The sequence below is a fragment of the Aquarana catesbeiana genome, linkage group LG12, assembly GCF_042186555.1.
Source record: "Aquarana catesbeiana isolate 2022-GZ linkage group LG12, ASM4218655v1, whole genome shotgun sequence".
NCBI classification, from domain to species: domain Eukaryota; kingdom Metazoa; phylum Chordata; class Amphibia; order Anura; family Ranidae; genus Aquarana; species Aquarana catesbeiana.
The window spans coordinates 78773141-78798059 of record NC_133335.1 but is presented as its reverse complement, the minus strand read 5'-3'; positions in this window follow the sequence as shown (position 1 = coordinate 78798059).

Here is a 24919-nt window from a genome sequence, read left to right as displayed (position 1 = left end):
TGGTGTGGGATTACTACAGTTACTTATGAACTTTATTTGTGGATTTTTTGTTAACTTTTTTTAGTTGATTTCCATGCAATATGTTGAGGTTAAAATAGCACCGATTCCTTTTTGGGTTTATTGTCATAATAGTATTTTACTGTTAGGAAGGCAGCTTCATTGTTTTTTTCGCAGGGGAGCAGGTGCCTTTATGGGTTTTTTTTTTTTATTATGAGTATAATAATGCATATGCGTTTCAATTCTTGACACAAATCTTCATCAGGGGGATATATCACATTGGTTATATAGGACCAATGGTTACATAATCATCAAGTTTACTGAGAGAGGAAAACCCCTCAGAGAAAGAGATTAAGGCTATTGGAGCACAAAGGTCACCGTGGAGTTTCCCACTAATGTTATATCCGAAAAAGTATAAGGCTTCCGGGTCCGCTCAAAATGGATGGCAGGGATGCTTTGTAGTATGTATATTCAGCCACATATACAAAGAACAACATAGTTGGTGGCCACCAAGATACAAAAAAAAACAAAACAAGCAAGACATGTCCCCATCAAAAAAAAAGGAACAAACATTTGGGCACACCAATTCACATGGTCATTCTGTCCAAAAGCCAGCTGCTACTCCACTGGTTTGTCACTGACCTGGCTTGTACCGTGACTTCTCCCCTGCTTATGCACCTGATCTGTCTGCCTGTGTATGATCCGGCTCATCTGACCCTCTCTATGTTCCAGTCATTACTGGATTGTCAAGCTGCAAACATCTGCCTGTCATCCACTTGTGCCTGTTCTCCATTTGCCTCCATTCACCTGTCTGCTAGGGCCAGTTCCAGCCTGCTCCTGTCTACTGCTCATCAACTGTTACCCAGCATCTCTGCTTTACTGTGATTCACTGAGGAAGGACCATCCACTGCGTGTCCGTGAGATCCTGTCCAGCCCTGCGGCTAGCAAGACTATCGGGGTGGCATTCAGGCCACTCCGCACTGCTTCACTACCTGTCTACTCTATCAGGGGGCCTGAGTCAGAGGTAAAAGAGAGGCATTCCCCATGTTATCAGGCTTTTCTACCAGGTAAGTGACACCAGTATTCCAGAAAGGTCCTATCTCTTTGAACATGAATGCAATATATTTATACTACAACAAGATATGTATTAGGTTTTTGAGACCCCATGTACTTGGCGATTGGATTGGATGCACCTGATGCAAGTGGTGAAAGGCGGTGTGACCTGGACATATTTAACACACATGCTTTTTGACTTCTCTTTATATAAAAGGTCAAAACCAGAGTAAAAGCTCTATCCCTGGCGGTGGTGGCGGCAGTCATGTCGGGTCTTTTGACTGTGGTGATGGATCTGAGTTATATTCAGAGTGTATACACAATTGGATAATATGGCACACTCTAAATATGACAATAACATTAGAAAAGGTGTGGGTAGGAAAATGGGAAAATAAACAAGTTCTTTAGGAAATGAGTCCATGTAAGGATAAATGATAAACGATAAACAGAGTGGACTGACTTTCTTTACATCACGTGGATTTCATTGTTTGGACAATTGTTTTGGTTATATACCGTACTTATTGTAGAAGAGGCCATTTTTTTTCACCATATGATTTTTGGTTTATTAATAGTTAAGATTTATATTATTAGTGTGACAGTTATATCCTAATACATGAGAATGCAAAAACCTACTTGAAGCAAGTCAAATGCAGGTCAGAAGGTGGTCAACTCCAGGTCTGATGCAGCGTACACACGGGCGGACTTTTCGACTGGACTGGTCCGACGGACTTTCGGCGGACTTCCGACAGACTTTCCCAACGAACGGACTTGCCTACACACGATCACACAAAAGTCCGACGGATGAAGTACGACCGGACTAAAATAAGAAAGTTCATAGCCAGTAGCCAATAGCTGCCCTAGCGTTGGTTTTTGTCCGTCGGACTAGCATACAGACGAGCGGACATGTTCCAAATCTAAAGTCCGTCAGATTTTCGTCCGAAAAAGTCCACTGCAGGTCCGATGAAGCCCACACAAGGTCGAATTGTCCGCCGGACTTGGTCCGTCGGACCAGTCCGGTCGAAAAGTCAGCTCGTGTGTACGTGGCATAATGTATCCATAAATTAATTTTGAATGATCTCAGTGATGTCTCAAACTAACCTCAAACTAGCGAGCAAGATTCGGCAATGTTTGAGGGAGCGTTTCCACAGAGGAGAGAATGTGGACTGTAAATTGGGATCGACTAGGAAACAGACAGAAAGGGAACACTGTGGACATTATGAGATAATAGTCCCTTATCTTTTGAGTGGAGAACAGTGGAAAGCAATAGGCACCATCTTTCCAAAGTTGTGGCTGCAGAGACGGAACATCCACCTCATTCAATCAGCTGTACATCCATCCGGTAGACCATCAATTTGCCTTTTGGGATCTGGCATCTGGTGAGCAGGTCCATTGTGTGGTGGTGGTGCCCTCTCTGTACAGTCACTGGTTTAAGAGCGATTGAAGCCCCATACTATTGCAGGATTCACTACTTATTATTTATTTTCTGGTAAGCAGGTTCTCTGTCAGGTGTTGGGTGCACTATGGATTTTCTCGCTTGCAGCTGATTATACTCACCTATATGAATTGCACCTATTAAAAGTTATCTGGTAAGGAGGTCTTTCGTGCGGCATCCGTGGTTATCAATCTTTATAAACCCTGGGTGTTTAATTAAGAAACAATATTTTTTCTATTCACTGTGTGAGTGTCACTCTTTTTATTTAATCACTCATTTATATGTCAGTGTTACGCTATGTTTTCACTTTATTTTTTGGGATAAATGCATTTCCGTGGATTCAACATACACCATATGTGAGTGCGAATCATCATTCCCCACTGTGACTGGTCTGCATCAAAAGCCCAGGCTGGGTTAAGCCACCTGCCCATTTTGGCTTACAATCTGGTAAGCACGCCATTCATCAGTTGGGTATTTTCACATTGTGTTTTGACATATTTCTGAATGTTATTGAGCGGATAATTGGGACTATTTTGGACTTTTAACAGCCTACTATCATAACCCAATAAGGCTTTCCAAGGAGATTAATGTAATTTTGGATCTTTATTGGAGTCTCACTATATGGACTATTGATTAGGATTTGACTATCTTTCACTAATTCTTCATATAGATTTTAGCGCGGCATTTATTTATTTATAACCTCAAACTGATGCCATCAACACAAACCCAAAGTCCGTCAGCACAAGCCCTAAGAATGTTGAACCCCATCACCATTTTTTAGAATTATACTGTGATATAAATAACGAAAGCTTTTGTTGCACTTTGTTCAGACTCAGTCCTATACCCTGTTTGCTTTTATTATCTCTGTTTGTAGGAGACATTCAGTACTTTAGGACAAAGCAGATGGAAAGTAATGAGATAAAGCACTTGCAGAGATGTGATACTGTCACCTAATGCATGAGACAGGCATGGACTTTTGGCCATCACACAGTATTATCTACAACTGGTAGTACTTGATGTATACCACTAGATGGCAAAACAGAATATAAATACTCTTTAATCCATCATAAAGAAAGCATACAGTTCTAATGCTCTTTTTTTGTTATAATATAGTTCTAGTGCATATAAAATGAATTGTAAAATTAAAACATATATTGCGCTGTCTCTTTAAATGTTAAAGTAGCAGGCAACACAGCAAAAGATCAGTTTGCAAAGCGAAAAATAAAAGTGCAGCACTAATGTGCTGTCTTAGCAATAAACTAATACCATTTACACACAAGCGGATTTTCCGTTGGAAAAAACATGTGTATGTAAGCTTGCCTTGCATACACACGGTCACACAAAAGTTCTCTGAACTTTCGACCGTCAAGAACGCAGTGACATACAACACTACGACGAGCCGAGAAAATGAATCATGCTTCCGAGCATGCTGGAATTGTTTACGAGCATGCGTAGAAATTTTGCGCGTCGGAATTTGGACAGATGATCACATTTTCGGATAGGAACTTTTTCCGACCGAAAAATTGAGAACCTGCTCTCAATCTTTTGCTGGTGGGAATTCCGCCAGCAAAAGTCCGATGGAGCATAAACACGGTCGCATTTTCCGACCAAAAGCTCTCGGTCTTTTGCTGGCCGAATTTCCGATCGTGTGTACGTGACATAAGACAGAATATTTAAACACGGTGCATATTGTAAGTAATCACCTAGAATATACAAATGGATGTACTTAGAATGTATACAAAAGTAAATGTACACTAAATCAAAAAATGAATAAAACAGTGCTCATATGAATTGTTGTAAAAACATGAAATAATCTAATATTCAATATAAATATTGAATTAACGTGACTCTAATGTATAATGCTCATGTGAAAAGTAAAAAATTAATAAAACCAAAGTCTAAAAAGTGAAATAGTTCAAAGTCCATAAGTGAATGAGCATAGTGACATGGTGACTTGAAATGTAGAATTTGTGTAAACAAGATTTATCAGTAGATGGACCACACCAATAAGCATAAGGCTTATTGGCTTAAGGGATTGAACTCAAACAGGCCTACGCCTAATGAGTCAATCAAGCTTGTGGTGTAATACACCAGGGGGAACCAGCAACCACATACACAAACTCCAGCTGGGGATATATACTCCGTGGTCCTTCACAGCAATGCTTCCAATGAATGACCCTCAGAAAGGTTATGCCGTGGGCCAGAAAAATGATCTCTCCCATATGACATAATTTGTGTAAAGAAAAGGAGAGAGGCCACATAGTGTAATTCCATCTCAGTAAAAGGTATTTATTATATAAATCACCCAGATGATGTCTTATTAGATGAAATGCGTCGGGACGGGCTCTGCTGATGCCACTGTGTCATAATCTACATTTTATATCATATATTTTTCTTTTATATATTATTTTTTATCTTCACAAATGTGAGTATTCCTTTTTTATATAATAAATACCTTTTACTGAGATGGAATTACACTATGTGGCCTGTCTCCTTTTCTTTTCCTTTTTTGATATAGTGTACATTTACTTTTGTATACATTCTAAGTACATCCATTTGTATATTCTAGGCGTTTATTTACAATATGCACCATGTTTAACCACTTCAGCTCCGGAAGATTTGGCTGCTGAATGACCAGGCCATTTTTTTGTGATTCGGCACTGCATCACTTTAACTGACAATTGCGTGGTCGTGCGACGCTGCACCCAAACAAAATTGATGTCCTTTTTTTCCCATAAACAGAGCTTTCTTTTGGTGGTATTTGATCGCCTCTGCGATGTTTATTTTTTGCACTATAAACAAAAAAAAGAGTGACAATTTTGAAAAAAACACAATATTTTGTACTTTTTGCTATAAAAATTATCCCCCTTTTTTTTTAAAAAAAGCTAATTTTTGCTCAATTTAGGCCAATATGTAGTCTTCTACATATTTTTGGTAAAAGAAATCACAATTAGCGTATATTGATTGGTTTGCGCAAAAGTTATAGCGTCTACAAAATAGGGGGTAGATTTATAGCATTTTTATTAATATTATTTTTTTTATTAGTAATGGCGGTGATCTGCGATCTTTCTCACAACTGCAACATTATGACAGACACATCAGACACTTTTGACACATTTTTGGGACCATTGGCATTTATACAGTGATCAGTGCTATAAAAATCCACTGATTACTGTAAAAATGTCACTGGCAGGGAAGTGGTTAACACTAGGGGCGATCAAGGGGTTAACTGTGTTCCCTGTGTGTGTTTCTAACTGTAGTGGGAGGGGAATGACCTAGAGGAAATGACTAGCTATTAGGAACTCATGCTCTGTCACTCCTCACAGAACAGAACAGGGATTTGTGTTTACACACACACACATCCCTGCTCTACCTCTCGTGCTCGCGATCGCTCATGGTCGGCGGTCAGCGTGACCGTCGGCCACGAGCATCGGCACCCCTGTAGTGCAGCAGGTGTGCACGCCTGCTATTCTGATCGTACAGCTACGACGATTCGCGGGATCGTGTCGACCTGCCGCCGTATAATGACGGCGGCTGGTCGACAATCGGTTAAATATTCTGTCTTAGTTTATTGCTAAAACAGCACATTAGCACTGCACTTTTATTTACCCATATAAAATTAATTGTCTAAGTCTCCTTTCAGTAAAATACCCATAAAAGAATAGATTTGTTAGATAATGCCCTATGGATGTAACCACTTTTTTTTTTACTGGTAATAAGTAAATAATGATTTCTCATTATGTTATTGTGCTGGTTAATTCTTCAGAAAGCCCTTGGTCAAGGTCTACTCAATGGGTTTAATTGTAATTCAGATAAGATGTCTATTGCCACATATTGTACATGACTTCAACTAATTTACAAGGCATGCTCATTTTATTATTCTATCTTGTAACACAGTGTTTCTCAACCTTATATCAGTCAAGGCACCCTTTAAAAACTGTGGACAATCTCAAGGCACCCCATTCTAAAATGTAAAAACTATTCTGATAGGTTTACATAATACAGCAACAACCACCACGGACGGCAAACGACAAAATTGATTCGCTGTTGTAACACACCTGGGCGGGCTCGGAGCGAACTTTCTGTGACCCAAACCCACCCTATATTAAAGCCTATTGGAGCCTCTGGCGCTAATCAGTGCTTCAAAAAAACAGCCCCTCCGCATTGAAATCCATGTACCGGTGTCCTGAAAGGGGCGGGCGCATGGATAAGGGATGCAGCGATGGACGGAGGGGGGGGACAGGATGTTAGAGGTGATTTATGCTTCCAAAGCAAATACACTTTTGCACACTGCATGACTAGTATTCCAATGTTTCTCTTCTCTCTCAGTTTTTCTCTATCACTTAGCTAATGTGACCCCAACGCTGATGGAGGGGGGCAGGGGAGGGTCAAACAAGGATGCTATGCAGGCGACTGACATCCTTCTTATCAACTGACCATGCCATTGGTCATTAGGACACCAGCAACTAGAAGGTCATAATGGTGCAATATATAAACCCATGGCTTTGTGTAACTAAAAGGCAGGTTTCATCCACCCACCAGCTTGTATACAATTTTTGGGCAATTTTTAGGCATTTTGGCAAGGCACCCCTGGAGAGACCTCCAGGCTCCCTGGTTGAAAAAGGCTGTTGTAACCAAAGGAGACTGGGGACCCCACAAAAATGAGCAGCAGTGTTTTCACTACCCAAATTTCACAACGACCTTCAGCACAGCCATAGGCAGCCTTTTGTGAATGACTGTGAAATTATCATGACCAAAATTTGGTTAAAAATTTGTTTTATCTGTTTGGAACGGTGCAAAAACTGACTTATTCCGATAAAAATCTTCCAGGCGATCTACCACTGTGAGACAATTCATTATTGAATTAACTGCTCGCTATAACAGATGTTACAATATGAAAATCCTATATGGTTTCAATACTCTCTAAGATATATTTCAGGAGGAGATCCTATTTTTTTTTTTTTTTTTTTACCAAACTCCAAGCAAAATTAGTTGTACAACGCAGCTTTTTTTTCTAAATAGATTTACAATTGCACCACAGCTTGGATGCTCAGTTCAGATTTACCAGCCAATATACAGTATATACAGGTAGCCACTTACTGGAAGACTCAAATCACAAGGCCCAAAAGGGTTTAATGGCTATATTGTACTCGCACCTCATTCACACTAAGCCTGGTTTCACACATGTGCGGTGCGAATTGAAGCTCAGGTTTCACTGGGGAGATAACAATCTCCTGTTCAACGGATTCATTGCGTTTTTGCTCAGGATTAGAGAGCAGGGAGAGGGGGAGGGAGGGGGGGGGGGGAGAGAAAATCCTTGTTCAGAACGCAATGCATCTGCGAATCAGATGCGTTCCCATAGGAGATAATAGGCTTGTAGTTCGCACCGCAATGCCCAAAAAACGCACACGTTTTTTGTGCAATGCGCAGTGCGAATGCAACGCACATATGTGAACCAGATGCATTCATATGAATGTATTTTAAAATGTCCTGCGAATTAGATGCGGTGTAAGCCGCTAAAAGAGGGAACCCACTGCTTGGGATAAAAATAAAACAGATGGCAACTCCTGATTATCCCCTAAATAGTGCAGAGCTACCATTCAATACAATGCAATTCAATAATAATAAATAAATATACCTAAATAATAAGCAGCCCTAAACAATATACTAGTGTATAGTAGTATTCAATTATCACACATATAAATAAAAACAAAGAATCAAAAAATAGTGATCAAAAAGTCCATTTAATAAAGAGTTCATATAATAAAAAGTTCATATAAAAATCCTATACACCATCCGGTGAATGTGCAATCCCAGATGAGCCTACATATCTCTTCTCAAGAGATATTCCTCACCTTAAAAACACACCACTGTGCCCTTCTCCCCACCTCATGGGTGTCCTCTCACCTTCTCTGCAGAACCTCACTGTGCTAAAGGAGGTCAAATGTGCTTCATTAACACAGGGACACTGCTTCACTTGATATCTCCATACACCCCAATCATCAAATCCTCAGTACCAAAAGTCATATATGGGAATCAAGAAGAAGACCAAATAGTATAGATCACTAATCCAGTTTAATCAAACAATTAAAATATCACTCACATATCCAAAAAAGACATACGGCGTATCGTAGCACTATGGCATCCAATCTCTACCCAGCAAGATGACACCACCTCCCCGCTGACGCGTTGCACCCAATCGGCTTTCTCCAAGGCACCAAGCTCCTGATTCCTTCTCTGTCCAATGAGGAATGGGTTGATATCTGTTCCTTCTATAATTTGGCCTCCCCAGCAACTAACTTTTATTTTCACTATGGAGATAGGAAAGTATGAGACATGTAGTGATAGAGTAAGGTGTTTTGGTGCACACAGTTGTTTTACAGTTTGTGTTTTTATTTATCAATTTTTCTTTTTAAAAGCTGTAGTGCTGCATACAAAAGACAGCACACCAACAGATGAGCAGAAAAAAGACCACCTTCCCCTCCAAAAAACCCTACTAACACAAAAAAAAAGAGCAACGCAGTGGCTAAGAGATTAGCACTTCTGTCTAGCAGCACCAGGGTCGTCTGTTCGAATCCCAAGCACGGCACTACCTGTCTGCTTGCATGTTCTCCCTGTGCCTGCATGGGTTTCCTCTGGGTACTCCGGTTTCCTCCCACACTCCAAAGACTGTCTGGTAGGTTAAGTGGCTCCTGTCTAAATTGGCCCTAGTATGTGTAAAATGTAAATCTCTGTGCTGGTCTGAATTGGTGGAACAGCTGCTATTCAAGACCAGGAAGGAATCAAATAAATACTAATGATATAAATGGTGTGCTATTCCCTGTGTTAAAGTACTGTATGTGGGGGGCTTGGCTTAGCTATGGAAGCGTGAGGACGCGTCGCCGGGAGCTCTGCACTGGAACGGGCCGTGAATCACCCATAGCACCGAGCAGTTAAGCCATCCTCACATGCTAGGGGGCCGCAAACACCCACCGGCCACTGAGGAACGGAGGGGACCTGAAATATCCCACTATTTTCTGAGGCAACAACAGATTTCCTCACCGGCCGGACGGAGCAAGATGGCGCCGCCACGAGTCAGCTCGGCGAGCGCTGCAGCCACAAGTAAGAAGGGCACACATGCAACAACCTCCGCAGCGGAGGAAGACTTTCCCCCTCTACAGCACAGAGCACCCTCACCTATACTGTCCCCGGCTCTCATGCCTACAGATACTCCGCTGCCCTTAGACAACACAGGGGACCTAAGCGGCCTAGTTGAGGGCTCGCTGCGGGGCATAGTGGCAGGCCTCCCTACCAAACAGGACTTAAACGCTATGGCCACCTCTATTGTCAATGCCCTTACCAGAAAACTGCATGATTTAAAGCAGCAAGTGGACATTGTAGAGGAGAGGGTAACCACTATTGAGGCTTCCCAAATGACCACAGAAGCTCGCATCACAACACTGGAGTCAGAGCACAAGGCCTTCCGCCGCCATCTTGTTGATGTTCAGCTGCGTGTTGACGATGGTGAAAATTGGAGCAGACGGAACAATTTGCGCCTCAGGGGGATCCCGGAGGCCACTATGGGCCCTGACCTCCGACCACGGTCGTTGCCATCCTAAACCAGGTCCTGGGCAAACCACCGACCGCGGACCTGGAACTGGACAGGGTACATCGCATTCCAGGCCCCAGAGCCCCCCCCTCCACACAGAGGTCATCTTCCGATCCAGATTTTCCCCATGATGTTTTATGCAGGGTGCATTTTTTTACCATCAAGGAGGACATCCTACGCCTAGCATGGGAAAGGGGCCCGATAGACTTCGACGGGGCTCCCATCAGGATTTTCCCAGACATCTCATGACAAACTCGTGTCATGCGCGGACTAATGCGACCATTATTAGAAGTAATCCGCGAGGCTGATGCCACCTACCGATGGGGTCACCCCTTTCATCTCATAGTCAAGAAACAGGGAGCGGAATTCCACCTCCGCATGCCGGACCAACTCCCTGCCCTATTCCATTTCATTGCCAGACCTGTGATTGATGTGCCTAACTGGTTTGACTATTTGCTCTCACAGGATACACAAGGCCCAGCTCCCCCCAGACAACAGAGGATCAGGCGCTCAAGATCTCGTCCCCCAAACCGAGAAGCCACAAGAGTGCATCCGACCTCCTCCGAGGACTAAATGCTCTTCCATCTACAGATTCCGGTAAGACTCTCAGCATCTTCTGTTAACAGGCGTCCTCCACCTTCCCCCTACTCTGGCGATCCTCCCAGGAACAATACAGCTCTCGCACAAGAACCTATCTATGCCTAGGAGACTTGTTTTATGGGTCCTTCATCATCTCTTATTGTCCTGCAAGACCCCAAAATGTTTCCCAGTTGCCATTTTTATTATTTCTCTGGGATTTTTCCTTTTTGTGGTTTAATTTTTGGGCATTGCTGGGGGGAGGGGGGACACATTATGTAAGATATATGCTTGAGCCATGGTTGGTCTCATGCATTTTCTCCTTATGTATTTGACGTGAGTGGTGATGCTGAGGTTGGGGTGCATGTTTCCATGCTTCTCCTTTGACAATACGGTCTTAATGCATTGACAGATGGGATCTGGAGGACCCTATTTGGACCGGCCTCGGAGATGGGCGAGCTGACGTGAGGGTCCCTCTGTCTTTAAGCCACCTCTGCAGTGCATCAACGCCAGATGATCATAGAGAATTGAGCCTTGCCAGGTTGCACATACTTGCCTGAAACACAGTGGCGCTTTTGGGTTTTTTGCCTAGTTGTCAGAGAGGTTCTCGGTTCAGGACACTTGCTGGGCACTCTAGAGGGCGCCGGTTGCCTATTTAAGCTGATGGGATGCTGTGCTCAGTACTGTCCGATCATCAGCTTCCTGTTTCCGAACTTCCTGTTTCCTGTGTATTGCTCTGATCTCCCTGTGAACCGGCTTGTTTACTGGAGTCTCTCTCTCTGCTATCCGCCTGCAAATTGACCCTGGCCTGCCTCTGACGTTGAACCTGCCTGACCCCTTGTACCGTGCTGATTGCCTGTTGCCAAAACCTGCCTGTGACCTGGACCTTGTATCTGCCTGCTCCCTTTGTACCGTGCTGACTGCCTGCTGCCAACTTTGCTAGTGACCGGATCTGCCTGCTCTGCACCTGTTAGCTGATCTCCAGCCTACCTAATACCACCTGCCAGCTTGTGTCAGGATCCTGGGCCTTATTCCTGCAAACCACCCGCCAGGCTCTCATACCATTCTGTGCTCCTGTGCCTTCTGTGTACTCTATCAGGGGCCGGGAACCAGATACGTACGGGAGGCCATCCTCTGCTACATCGGGTTCATCAGTCTGGTACGGGTAAGTCTGACAGTATCGGACAGCCATGTCTGAGCCCGAGCAGGGGACCTCTCCCATGGATGAATTATGCAGACACCTGGCGGGTCTCACACAGGCGGTAAAAAGCCTTCAAGAGGGCTATACCAGACTGGAGGAACGAGTTCAGGTGTTGTCCTCACCTGCGAACCCACAAGTTGCTTCCTCTGCTAGACTCTCACCTGCACCCTCAGTGGTTATGTTACCCCCTGAACCCAGGGTCCCTACTCCCGAAAGATTTACCGGTAAGCGCAATAAGTATCGAGCGTTTCGCAACGCTTGCGAATTGTACTTCGCATTGCAACCACGCACCTTTTCTTTGGAAGCAACCAAGGTGGGTTTTGTCATCTCCCTGCTATCTGGAGAACCACAGTCCTGGGCCCACCGCCTTTTGGAGCAAAAATCAATCTGTCTGGATAACCTGGATACTTTCTTTACCGCCATGTCTCAATTATATGAGGACCCTCAGTTAAAAGCCACCGCTGAATCCACCTTACACGCCCTACAACAAGGGCGCAGGCCCGCGGAAGACTACGTTCTGGAATTTAGGCGGTGTAGTTCAGACACGGAATGGAACGACGCGGCCCTCCGTTACCAATTCCGTTTGGGGTTATCCGATGCACTCAAGGACAAACTAGCACGGGTTGGCATACCCCAAACCCTGGAAGATCTCATTAACCTGTCGGTGCAGATTGATCGGCGCTTGAGAGAGCGCCGTTCCGAGAGGTCTGTTAGCCAGTTCCGTCCCACTTGGGTCCTCCCCAAGGTCCCAAGTGCTACCAGCTCTGTAAGCCAAAGTCTTCATGCACCAGCTGCCTCAGCCCTTGATACTTCTGAACCGATGCAACTGGGGGTTCTCCGCCAGTCCCTCACTTCTGAAGAACGACAGCGCCGACGAGTCAATAACTTATGTATGTATTGCGGAGAACCAGGTCATTACGTGAGGTCTTGCCCAAATAAGACACGTAAGTCTCATTCAGCTACTTCTAAGTTTGCACCTGCCTTGCCTAACCTTGCTAACCATCTGGCTCTCTCCGTTATCCTCCAGCTTCCAGGACAGGATCTGCTTACCTCGGCCATCATTGACTCAGGAGCCTGCAGTTGCTTCATTGATCTCGCCTTTGCGGCCCATCATCGCATCCCTCTTCAATCAAAGTCGCAGGGACTTGCTGTCCACCTCGCTGATGGGTCCACCCTTAGCTCTGGTCCGGTCACTCAGGAAACCATCCCACTGCTGGCTATCATGAACAACTGTCATCGGGAGTTTCTCCGGCTGGACGCCATTTCCTCACCACTCTTCCCTATTATTCTCGGAATGCCTTGGTTGCAGGCTCATAACCCCAGCATTGATTGGGTTTCTGGAAAAATCAAGTTCCCGTCCAGTTACTGCCAAGCTAAGCTATGAGTAAGCACTCAGTCCTGAGTGCGAAACGCGTCAGCTTACCTGTACTTTCTGCATGACAGTCTTGTTGTTTTGATGATCCCATTTTTTCAATAAAGTGAAGTTTTTTGACTACATCCAGTGTGCGGCATCCAAATCTTCTCCTCCATTCAAGTCAGTTACTGCCAACAGCACTGTTTATACAGAACTCTTGCGGAACCCAGTCAACTCTTGTGTCTGAACACCGACATGGAATCGCAGCAGGTGATTCCTGACGCTTACCGAGACTTCTCCAATGTTTTTAGTAAGAAAGGGGCAGAAACCCTTCCGCCCCATAGACCCTACGACTGTCCCATAGAGCTGTTGCCGGGATCTGAAGTTCCCTTTGGGAGAATATTCCCTTTAACTGAGCAGGAGTTGGTTACCCTCAAAAAGTATATCGATGAAAATCTTGAGAGAGGCTTTATCCGCCCTTCTACCTCACCAGCCGGAGCCGGCATCTTTTTTGTTGAAAAAAAAGACCACTCGCTACGACCCTGCATCGATTATAGGGAACTCAATAAAGTGACCATCAAAAATCGCTATCCCTTACCTCTCGTGCCAGAGCTGTTTCAAAGATTGGTTTCAGCCAAAATCTTTACCAAACTCGATCTCCGTGGGGCCTACAACTTAATTCGCATTAGAGAGGGAGACGAGTGGAAAACGGCCTTCCGTACCAGGTTCGGACATTTCGAATACCTCGTCATGCCCTTCGGCCTGTGCAACGCACCGGCGACTTTTCAACATTTTGTCAATGACATTTTTCGTGACCTTCTAGATTTATACGTTATAGTATACCTGGACGACATCCTGATCTTCTCCCCCTCAGTTGATGAACACCGCAGGCATGTCAGGAATGTGTTAACCCGGCTCAGGCAGCATGGACTTTATGCCAAATTGGAGAAATGTGAATTTGAGCTCCAGAGCATTCAGTTCCTCGGCTTAATCATCTCTACCGATGGTGTTAAGATGGACCCTCAAAAGGTTGCAGCTATCCTGGACTGGCCCGCTCCCTCCGATAGAAAAGGGGTCCAATGCTTTATCGGCTTCGCCAATTTTTATCGGAAATTTATAAGGGGCTTTTCTGCTATAATCGCCCCCATCACGGAACTGACGAAACAGGGAAATCAATTCTGTTGGTCCCCTCAGGCACAATCGGCCTTTGGAAGGCCCAAGGAACTCTTTACGTCTGCTTCTATCCTGAAGCACCCAGACCCTGCTTTACCGTTTGTCCTTGAAGTGGACGCATCAGAGGTCGCGGTGGAGGCAGTGCTTTCTCAGCGACAAGGTGCCAAGGCTCTTCTTCACCCCGTGGCCTTCTTCTCGCGAAAACTCTCCGATGCAGAGAAAAATTATGATGTAGGAGAGTTGCTGGCCATTAAAGCCGCACTTGAAGAGTGGCGCTACTTATTGGAGGGGGCTGCTCACCCCATTTTGGTCTACACGGACCATAAGAATCTAGAGTACTTGAGGTCAGCCAAGAGATTGAGACCACGGCAGGCAAGGTGGGCTCTGTTCTTCTCTAGATTCCAATTCCACATAACGTACAGACCAGGTACCAAAAACACCAAACCAGATGCATTATCTCGTATGTTCCATGACTCCAGGGAACCTTTGCCTCCAGACACCATTCTTCCGGCTGGAAACTTCCTGCTTCTTCAAGGAGATCTCATATCACGAATTAAACAGGCCTCAAGGAATTGGTCCCCTCCTGTAGAAGTTGATGTAAGCTCGCAAGACGGCCTGTTCCGATACAAGGACAAAATCATGGTCCCAGAGGATCTGAGGATTGCTGTACTGGAACTCTGTCACGACCACAAATTGGCTGGGCATTTCGGTGTGATGAAGACAACAGAGCTGGTACAACGTACCTTTTGGTGGCCCCAGCTGGTAAGAGTTTTGTGGAGTCTTGTATCACCTGTGCTCGGAGCAAGAGCAGTCGAGCGAAGGCCTGGGGTCTATTAAGACCCTTACCCGTGCCGGAAAGGCCATGGAAAATGATCGCGATGGACTTCATCGTTGAGCTCCCGCCGGCAGAAGGCTGCTCCACCATCTTTGTCATTGTAGACAGACTCTCCAAAATGGCCCGCTTCATACCCATGAAGGGTACCCCATCAGCTTTGGAAACTGCAAAAATATTCATTAAGGAAATTGTACGTCTACACGGAGTCCCCTCAAGTATAGTATCTGATCGGGGGGTACAGTTTACTTCCAGGTTTTGGAAAGCTCTCTGCAGATCTCTTGAGATAGAATTGGCATTCTCATCGGCCTACCACCCCCAGACAAATGGGCAGACGGAGAGAACTAATCAGACTCTAGAACAGTATCTCCGATGTTTTTCTGCTTTCTCACAAAATGACTGGGTCTCTCTTCTGCCTATTGCCGAGTTTGCCTACAATAACTCTGTGCATTCAGCCATCAAGCAAACACCATTTTTTGCAAACTATGGTTTTCACCCATCCTTTTTAACCAGCTCCTTACCTGAATGTGCGATTCCTGCAGTCTCTGAAACTATGAACTTCTTCATCAGTAACAACAAATTATTGCAGGAAACCATGGCTAAAACCCAAGAGTACAATAAGAAGATGTATGACAAGAAGAAGCGAGGACAATTGTTGTTGGAACCTGGCAACCAGGTCTGGCTGTCTACCAGTAATGTAAGGATGGCCTGTCCCTCGAGGAAGTTAGGTCCCAGGTTCATGGGTCCCTTTTCAGTCAAGAGGAAGATCAATGATGTGACCTATGAGCCGGACTTACCTAACTCACTGAAGATCCATCCGGTCTTTCATGTGTCTCTACTTAAACCCGTTACCCCCAATTCCTTCTTGGGTCGCAATACTGGCCCGCCTGAACCCGTAATTATCGACAACGAGGAAGAGTTTGAGGTGGAGGCAATTTTGGATTGCAGGAAGAGACAAAACCAAATCCAATATTTAATCAAGTGGAGGGGGTACGGACCAGAAGATAATTCTTGGGAGCCGGAGGGTAACTTACACGCTGAAGAACTCTTGAGGGATTTTCGGAACACCCATGTGGATAGACTGGCCCGGCTGGGCATCCGGAGGCTGCCTTTAAGGAGGGGGCATTGTCAGAGAGGTTCTCGGTTCAGGACACTTGCTGGGCACTCTAGAGGGCGCCGGTTGCCTATTTAAGCTGATGGGATGCTGTGCTCAGTGCTGTCCGATCATCAGCTTCCTGTTTCCGAACTTCCTATTTCCTGTGTATTGCTCTGATCTCCCTGTGACCCGGCTTGTTTACTGGATTCTCTCTCTCTGCTATCCGCCTGCAAATTGACCCTGGCCTGCCTCTGACGTTGAACCTGCCTGACCCCTTGTACCGTGCTGATTGCCTGTTGCCAAAACCTGCCTGTGACCTGGACCTTGTATCTGCCTGCTCCCTTTGTACTGTGCTGACCGCCTGCTGCCAACTTTGCTAGTGACCGGATTTGCCTGCTCTGCACCTGTTAGCTGATCTCCGGCCTACCTAATACCACCTGCCAGCTTGTGTCAGGATCCTGGGCCTTATTCCTGCAAACCACCCGCCAGGCTCTCATACCATTCTGTGCTCCTGTGCCTTCTGTGTACTCTATCAGGGGCCGGGAACCAGATACGTACGGGAGGCCATCCTCTGCTACATCGGGTTTGTCAGTCTGGTACGGGTAAGTCTGACACTAGTTTTGTTTTATATCTCATTTTATTTAAGATGGTTATTATGTTCTATTCAGTTTACTTGATTCTGAAGGTTTCCACCCAGTGCATCTCCTCTCCACCAAAAATTTCCCTGTAATCTTTGCTATTATAGGTTATATAAATAACTGATACATAGCGCTCCTCGCTGCATTGACCACCCCCATTTAGGGCGGCCCCCCGGTTGCCAGTGGTGGCTGGTGAAGTTTTAGGATGGGGGGGTGCCAGACCCCGCCCTTCCTTTTTGACCCCTCCCACTTGGTAAAAATGGGCGTGGTTTCAGCGAAATAGTGGGCGTGGCTCTAAGGTGGTGTGGTTAGCGTCTGAGATGAACGAGGGATAGAGGGATAGAGGGAGAGAGGGACAGCAGGCCTAGATCCTACACAACAATAGAAATGTGTATTCTACAAAGTTAACAATCATCAGATAAAGATACTCCAAACACCTGGTGTTAGCGCTTCAATCATCCCGGCACCATGGCTGTTATGGTGTCAGGATGATTGAAGCGCATTGTTTCTATTGTTACATTGTAATATAAAATGAAATCATTCAACTTACCATAATGCAGAATCAGTGGGAGCCCCGAGTGTGTCACTAGCCACGTCGCCTACAACCAGATACCATCAGGTGTCCCCAGCAGTTCGTCCTTACATGCAGCCTCTGTCACATCAAATGCAGCCTCTGTCCCCCCAAATGCAGCCTCTGTCCCCCCAAATGCAGCCTCTGTGCCCCCCAAATACAGCCTCTGTCCCCCCCCAAATACAGCCTCTGTCCCCTTACATCAGAGTTGCCATCAGTGTCCCCCCACAGCAGGTGTCCCCCACAGCAGGTGTCCCCCATCAGAGCCCCCCACAGCAGGTGTCCCCTATCAAAGCCCCCCACAGCAGGTGTTCCCCATCAGAGTCCCCCCACAGCAGGTGTCCTCTATCAAAGCCCCCCACAGCAGGTGTTCCCCATCAGAGTCCCCCCACAGCAGGTGTCCCCTATCAAAGCCCCCCACAGCAGGTGTTCCACATCAGAGTCCCCCCACAGCAGGTGTCCCCTATCAAAGCCCCCCACAGCAGGTGTTCCCCATCAGAGTCCCCCCACAGCAGGTGTCCCCCATCAGAGTCCCCCACAGCAGGTGTCCCCCATCAGAGTCCCCCCACAGCAGGTGTCCCCCATCAGAGTCCCCCCACAGCAGGTGTCCCCCATCAGAGTCCCCCCACAACAGGTGTCCCCCATCAGAGTCCCCCCACAGCAGGTGTCCCCCATCAGAGTCCCCCACAGCAGGTGTTCCCCATCAGAGCCCCCCACAGCAGGTGTCCCCCATCAGAGTCCCCCCACAGCAGGTGTCCCCCATCAGAGTCCCCCTACAGCAGGTGTCCCCCATCAGAGTCCCCCCACAGCAGGTGTCCCCCATCAGAGTCCCCCCACAGCAGGTGTCCCCCATCAGAGTCCCCCCACAGCAGGTGTCCCCCATCAGAACCCCCCACAGCAGGTGTCCCCCATCAGAGTCCCCCCACAGCAGGTGTCCCCCATCAGAGTCCCCCCACAGCAGGTGTCCCCCATCAGAGTCCCCCCACAGCAGTTGTCCCCATCAAAGTCCCCCCACAGCAGGTGTCCCCCATCAGAGCCCCCCACAGCAGGTGTCCCCCATCAGAGCCCCCCACAGCAGGTGTCCCCCATCAGAGCCCCCCACAGCAGGTGTCCCCTATCAGAGTCCCCCCACAGCAGGTGTCCCCCATCAGAGTCCCCCCACAGCAGGTGTCCCCATCAGAGTCCCCCCACAGCAGGTGTCCCCCATCAGAGTCCCCCCACAGCAGGTGTCCCCCATCAGAGTCCCCCCACAGCAGGTGTCCCCCATCAAAGTCCCCCCACAGCAGGTGTCCCCCATCAGAGCCCCCCACAGCAGGTGTCCCCATCAGAGTCCCCCCACAGCAGGTGTCCCCCATCAGAGCCCCCCAAGAGCAGGTGTTCCCCATCAGAGCCCCCCAAGAGCAGGTGTCCCCCAAAGCAGGTGTCCCCATCAGAGTCCCCCACAGCAGGTGTCCCCATCAGAGTCCCCCCAAAACAGGAGTCCCCCATCAGAGCCCCCCACAGCATGTGTCCCCCATCAGAGCCCCCCACAGCAGGTGTCCCCCATCAGAGCCCCCCACAGCAGGTGTCCCCCATCAGAGCCCCCCACAGCAGGTGTCCCCGATCAGAGCCCCCCACAGCAGGTGTCCCCCATCAGAGCCCCCCACAGCAGGTGTCCCCATCAGAGCCCCCCACAGCAGGAGTCCCCCATCAGAGTCCCCCCACAGCAGGTGTCCCCCATCAGAGTCCCCCCACAGCAGGTGTCCCCCATCAGAGTCCCCCCACAGCAGGTGTCCCCCATCAGAGTCCCCCCACAGCAGGTGTCCCCCATCAGAGTCCCCCCACAGCAGGTGTCCCCCATCAGAGCCCCCCACAGCAGGTGTCCCCCATCAGAGTCCCCCCACAGCAGGTGTCCCCCATCAGAGTCCCCCCACAGCAGGTGTCCCCCATCAGAGTCCCCCCACAGCAGGTGTCCCCCATCAGAGCCCCCCACAGCAGGTGTCCCCCATCAGAGCCCCCCACAGCAGGTTTCCCCCATCAGAGCCCCCCACAGCAGGTTTCCCCCATCAGAGTCCCCCACAGCAGGTGTCCCCCATCAGAGTCCCCCACAGCAGGTGTCCCCCATCAGAGTCCCCCACAGCAGGTGTCCCCCATCAAAGCCCCCCACAGCAGGTGTCCCCCATCAGAGTCCCCCCACAGCAGGTGTCCCCCATCAGAGTCCCCCCACAGCAGGTGTCCCCCATCAGAGTCCCCCCACAGCAGGTGTCCCCCATCAGAGTCCCCCCACAGCAGGTGTCCCCCATCAGAGTCCCCCCACAGCAGGTGTCCCCCATCAGAGTCCCCCCACAGCAGGTGTCCCCTATCAAAGCCCCCCACAGCAGGTGTCCCCCATCAGAGTCCCCCCACAGCAGGTGTCCCCTATCAAAGCCCCCCACAGCAGGTGTTCCCCATCAGAGCCCCCCACAGCAGGTGTCCCCCATCAGAGTCCCCCCACAGCAGGTGCCCCCCATCAGAGTCCCCCCACAGCAGGTGTTCCCCATCAGAGTCCCCCCACAGCAGGTGTCCCCTACAGCAGTTGTCCCCATCAAAGTCCCCCCACAGCAGGTGTCGCCCATCAGAGCCCCCCACAGCAGGTGTCGCCCATCAGAGCCCCCCCACAGCAGGTGTCGCCCATCAGAGCCCCCCACAGCAGGTGTCGCCCATCAGAGCCCCCCACAGCAGGTGTCCCCCATCAGAACCCCCCACAGCAGGTGTCCCCTACAGCAGTTGTCCCCATCAAAGTCCCCCCACAGCAGGTGTCCCCCATCAGAGCCCCCCACATCAGGTGTCCCCCATCAGAGTCCCCCCACAGCAGGTGTCGCCCATCAGAGCCCCCCACAGCAGGTGTCGCCCATCAGAGCCCCCCACAGCAGGTGTCCCCCATCAGAGACCCCCCACAGCAGGTGTCCCCCATCAGAGCCCCCCAAGAGCAGGTGTCTCCATCAGAGTCCCCCCACAGCAGGTGTCCCCATCAGAGTCCCCCCAAAACAGGAGTCCCCCATCAGAGCCCCCCACAGCATGTGTCCCCCATCAGAGCCCCCCACAGCATGTTTCCCCCATCAGAGCCCCCCATAGCAGGTGTCCCCCATCAGAGCCCCCCACAGCAGGTGTCCCCCATCAGAGCCCCCCACAGCAGGTGTCCACATCAGAGCCCCCCACAGCATGTGTCCCCCATCAGAGTCCCCCACAGCAGGTGTCCCCCATCAGAGTCCCCCCACAGCAGGTGTCCCCCATCAGAGTCCCCCCACAGCAGGTGTCCCCCATCAGAGTCCCCCCACAGCAGGTGTCCCCATCAGAGCCCCCCACAGCAGGTGTCCCCCATCAGAGCCCCCACAGCAGGTGTCCCCCATCAGAGTCCCCCCACAGCAGGTGTCCCCCATCAGAGTCCCCCCACAGCAGGTGTCCCCCATCAAAGCCCCCCACAGCAGGTGTCCCCCATCAGAGTCCCCCCACAGCAGGTGTCCCCCATCAGAGCCCCCCACAGCAGGTGTCCCCCATCAGAGCCCCCCAAGAGCAGGTGTCCCCCAAAGCAGGTGTCTCCATCAGAGTCCCCCCACAGCAGATGTCCCCCATCAGAGTCCCCCCACAGCAGGTGTCCCCCATCAAAGCCCCCCACAGCAGGTGTCCCCCATCAGAGTCCCCCCACAGCAGGTGTCCCCCATCAGAGCCCCCCACAGCAGGTGTCCCCCATCAGAGCCCCCCACAGCAGGTGTCCCCATCAGAGCCCCCCACAGCATGTGTCCCCCATCAGAGTCCCCCCACAGCAGGTGTCCCCCATCAGAGTCCCCCCACAGCAGGTGTCCCCCATCAGAGTCCCCCCACAGCAGGTGTCCCCCATCAGAATCCCCCCACAGCAGGTCTCCCCATCAGAACCCCCCACAGCAGGTGTCCCCTACAGCAGTTGTCCCCATCAAAGTCCCCCCACAGCAGGTGTCCCCCATCAGAGCCCCCCACATCAGGTGTCCCCCATCAGAGTCCCCCCACAGCAGGTGTCCCCCATCAGAGCCCCCCAAGAGCAGGTGTCCCCCAAAGCAGGTGCCCCCATCAGTCCCCCATCAGAGTCCCCCCACAGCAGGTGTCCCCATCAGAACCCCCCACAGCAGGTGTCCCCCATCAGAGTCCCCCCACAGCAGGTGTCCCCCATCAGAACCCCCCACAGCAGGTGTCCCCCATCAGAGTCCCCCCACAGCAGGTGTCCCCCATCAGAGTCCCCCCACAGCAGGTGGCCCCCATCAGAGTCCCCCCACAGCAGTTGTCCCCATCAAAGTCCCCCCACAGCAGGTGTCCCCCATCAGAGCCCCCCACATCAGGTGTCCCCCATCAGAGTCCCCCCACAGCAGGTGTCCCCCATCAGAGCCCCCCAAGAGCAGGTGTCCCCCAAAGCAGGTGCCCCCATCAGTCCCCCATCAGAGTCCCCCCACAGCAGGTGTCCCCCATCAGAGCCCCCCACAGCAGGTGTCCCCATCAGAGTCTCCCCACAGCAGGTGTCCCCCATCAGCCCCCCAAGAGCAGGTGTTCCCCATCAGAGCCCCCCAAGAGCAGGTGTCCCCCAAAGCAGGTGTCTCCATCAGAGTCCCCCCACAGCAGGTGTCCCCATCAGAGTCCCCCCAAAACAGGAGTCCCCCATCAGAGCCCCCCACAGCATGTGTCCCCCATCAGAGCCCCCCACAGCAGGTGTCCCCCATCAGAGCCCCCCACAGCAGGTGTCCCCCATCAGAGCCCCCCACAGCAGGTGTCCCCCATCAGAGCCCCCCACAGCAGGTGTCCCCGATCAGAGCCCCCCACAGCAGGTGTCCCCCATCAGAGCCCCCCACAGCAGGTGTCCCCATCAGAGCCCCCCACAGCAGGAGTCCCCCATCAGAGTCCCCCCACAGCAGGTGTCCCCCATCAGAGTCCCCCCACAGCAGGTGTCCCCCATCAGAGTCCCCCCACAGCAGGTGTCCCCCATCAGAGCCCCCCACAGCAGGTGTCCCCCATCAGAGTCCCCCACAGCAGGTGTCCCCCATCAGAGTCCCCCCACAGCAGGTGTCCCCCATCAGAGCCCCCCACAGCAGGTGTCCCCCATCAGAGCCCCCCACAGCAGGTTTCCCCCATCAGAGCCCCCCACAGCAGGTGCTCCCCACAGCAGGTGTCCCCCATCAGAGCCCCCCACAGCAGGTGTCCCCCATCAGAGTCCCCCCACAGCAGGTGGCCCCCATCAGAGTCCCCCCACAGCAGTTGTCCCCATCAAAGTCCCCCCACAGCAGGTGTCCCCCATCAGAGCCCCCCACATCAGGTGTCCCCCATCAGAGTCCCCCCACAGCAGGTGTCCCCCATCAGAGCCCCCCAAGAGCAGGTGTCCCCCAAAGCAGGTGCCCCCATCAGTCCCCCATCAGAGTCCCCCCACAGCAGGTGTCCCCCATCAGAGCCCCCCACAGCAGGTGTCCCCATCAGAGTCTCCCCACAGCAGGTGTCCCCCATCAGCCCCCCAAGAGCAGGTGTTCCCCATCAGAGCCCCCCAAGAGCAGGTGTCCCCCAAAGCAGGTGTCTCCATCAGAGTCCCCCCACAGCAGGTGTCCCCATCAGAGTCCCCCCAAAACAGGAGTCCCCCATCAGAGCCCCCCACAGCATGTGTCCCCCATCAGAGCCCCCCACAGCAGGTGTCCCCCATCAGAGCCCCCCACAGCAGGTGTCCCCCATCAGAGCCCCCCACAGCAGGTGTCCCCCATCAGAGCCCCCCACAGCAGGTGTCCCCGATCAGAGCCCCCCACAGCAGGTGTCCCCCATCAGAGCCCCCCACAGCAGGTGTCCCCATCAGAGCCCCCCACAGCAGGAGTCCCCCATCAGAGTCCCCCCACAGCAGGTGTCCCCCATCAGAGTCCCCCCACAGCAGGTGTCCCCCATCAGAGTCCCCCCACAGCAGGTGTCCCCCATCAGAGCCCCCCACAGCAGGTGTCCCCCATCAGAGTCCCCCACAGCAGGTGTCCCCCATCAGAGTCCCCCCACAGCAGGTGTCCCCCATCAGAGCCCCCCACAGCAGGTGTCCCCCATCAGAGCCCCCCACAGCAGGTTTCCCCCATCAGAGCCCCCCACAGCAGGTGCTCCCCACAGCAGGTGTCCCCCATCAGAGCCCCCCACAGCAGGTGTCCCCCATCAGAGTCCCCCCACAGCAGGTGTCCCCCATCAGAGTCCCCCCACAGCAGGTGTCCCCCATCAGAGTCCCCCCACAGCAGGTGTCCCCCATCAGAGCCCCCCATAGCAGGTGTCCCCCATCAGAGCCCCCCACAGCAGGTGTCCCCCATCAGAGCCCCCCACAGCAGGTGTCCCCCATCAGAGCCCCCCACAGCAGGTGTCCCCCCCCATTCTCCACACAGCGGTACTTACCTTCAGTCTCCTGCGGTGTCCTCCTCCTCACATTGGCACCAGTATTCTTCCTGTTTCCTCTCTCGGGCGCAATGAGAGAGAGAATCAGGAAGTGACATCTGACTCAGGGCAGATGTCAATCAAATCTGAAGTGGCAAGTAGCTTCTGCCCGGCGCCTGTAGTATGTATTACTATGGCCGAGCGGAAGCTACTTGGCGCTTCAGAAAACGCCCCAAGGCGGGCTAAACGCCCGCAAATGCAGCGCCACGTCTGCAATCTCGTGATTGCATAGACGTGGCGCTTCCTCTAAGTGCACTGTGTCCGGCGACGCACTGTATCCGGCGTCCGAACACAGTGCACTTAAGGACCTTTTTTTTTCTTTTTTTTTTTTTTTTTAAAGGGCCAGTAGTAAAAAAAAATTTTATTATTTTTTTTTACTTTTTTTTTTTTTGCTGCCTGGAGGGGGGCGGCGCCCAGGCGCCCCCTATGGACGGGCCGCCACAGCCGGTTGCTATACTTTTTTCTTTCTGTGTATCAGCCAGGAGACCACAGAGTAATTTTATTACTAACTTAGTTTTCTCCCACCCTCTTCCCCTCTCCTCTTCCTCCCCAACTCCCTCTTCTCTTCCCCTCTTTCCCGCCCTGTTTCCTTCCCCCCTCTCTCTCTCGTTGTTGCTGCCCCTCAGCTGGGCGGGGACGTGAACTAAAAGTGATTGTCCTCCTCGCCTTGTTAACAGTTCTCAGAGTTGCAGGCGCCATAATGGGACTCCTAAATGTGATCTCCCTTAATGTACGTGGCCTTAACGTCCCGGAAAAGCGTTCTCAGCTCTTAGCTGACTTACGCAGAAATAAAACTCAAATTGCCTTTTTACAGGAAACCCATTTCCATGGTGACCGTATCCCTAAACTGGCTAACAGTTTGTTCCCGACGGCATACCACAGTATCTCGCCCATCTCCAAATCTAAGGGGGTTAGCATATTGGTGGCAAAATCGGTACCATGGACGTTTGGGGCGCAGCGGGCAGACCCCCAGGGCCGCTTTCTTCTG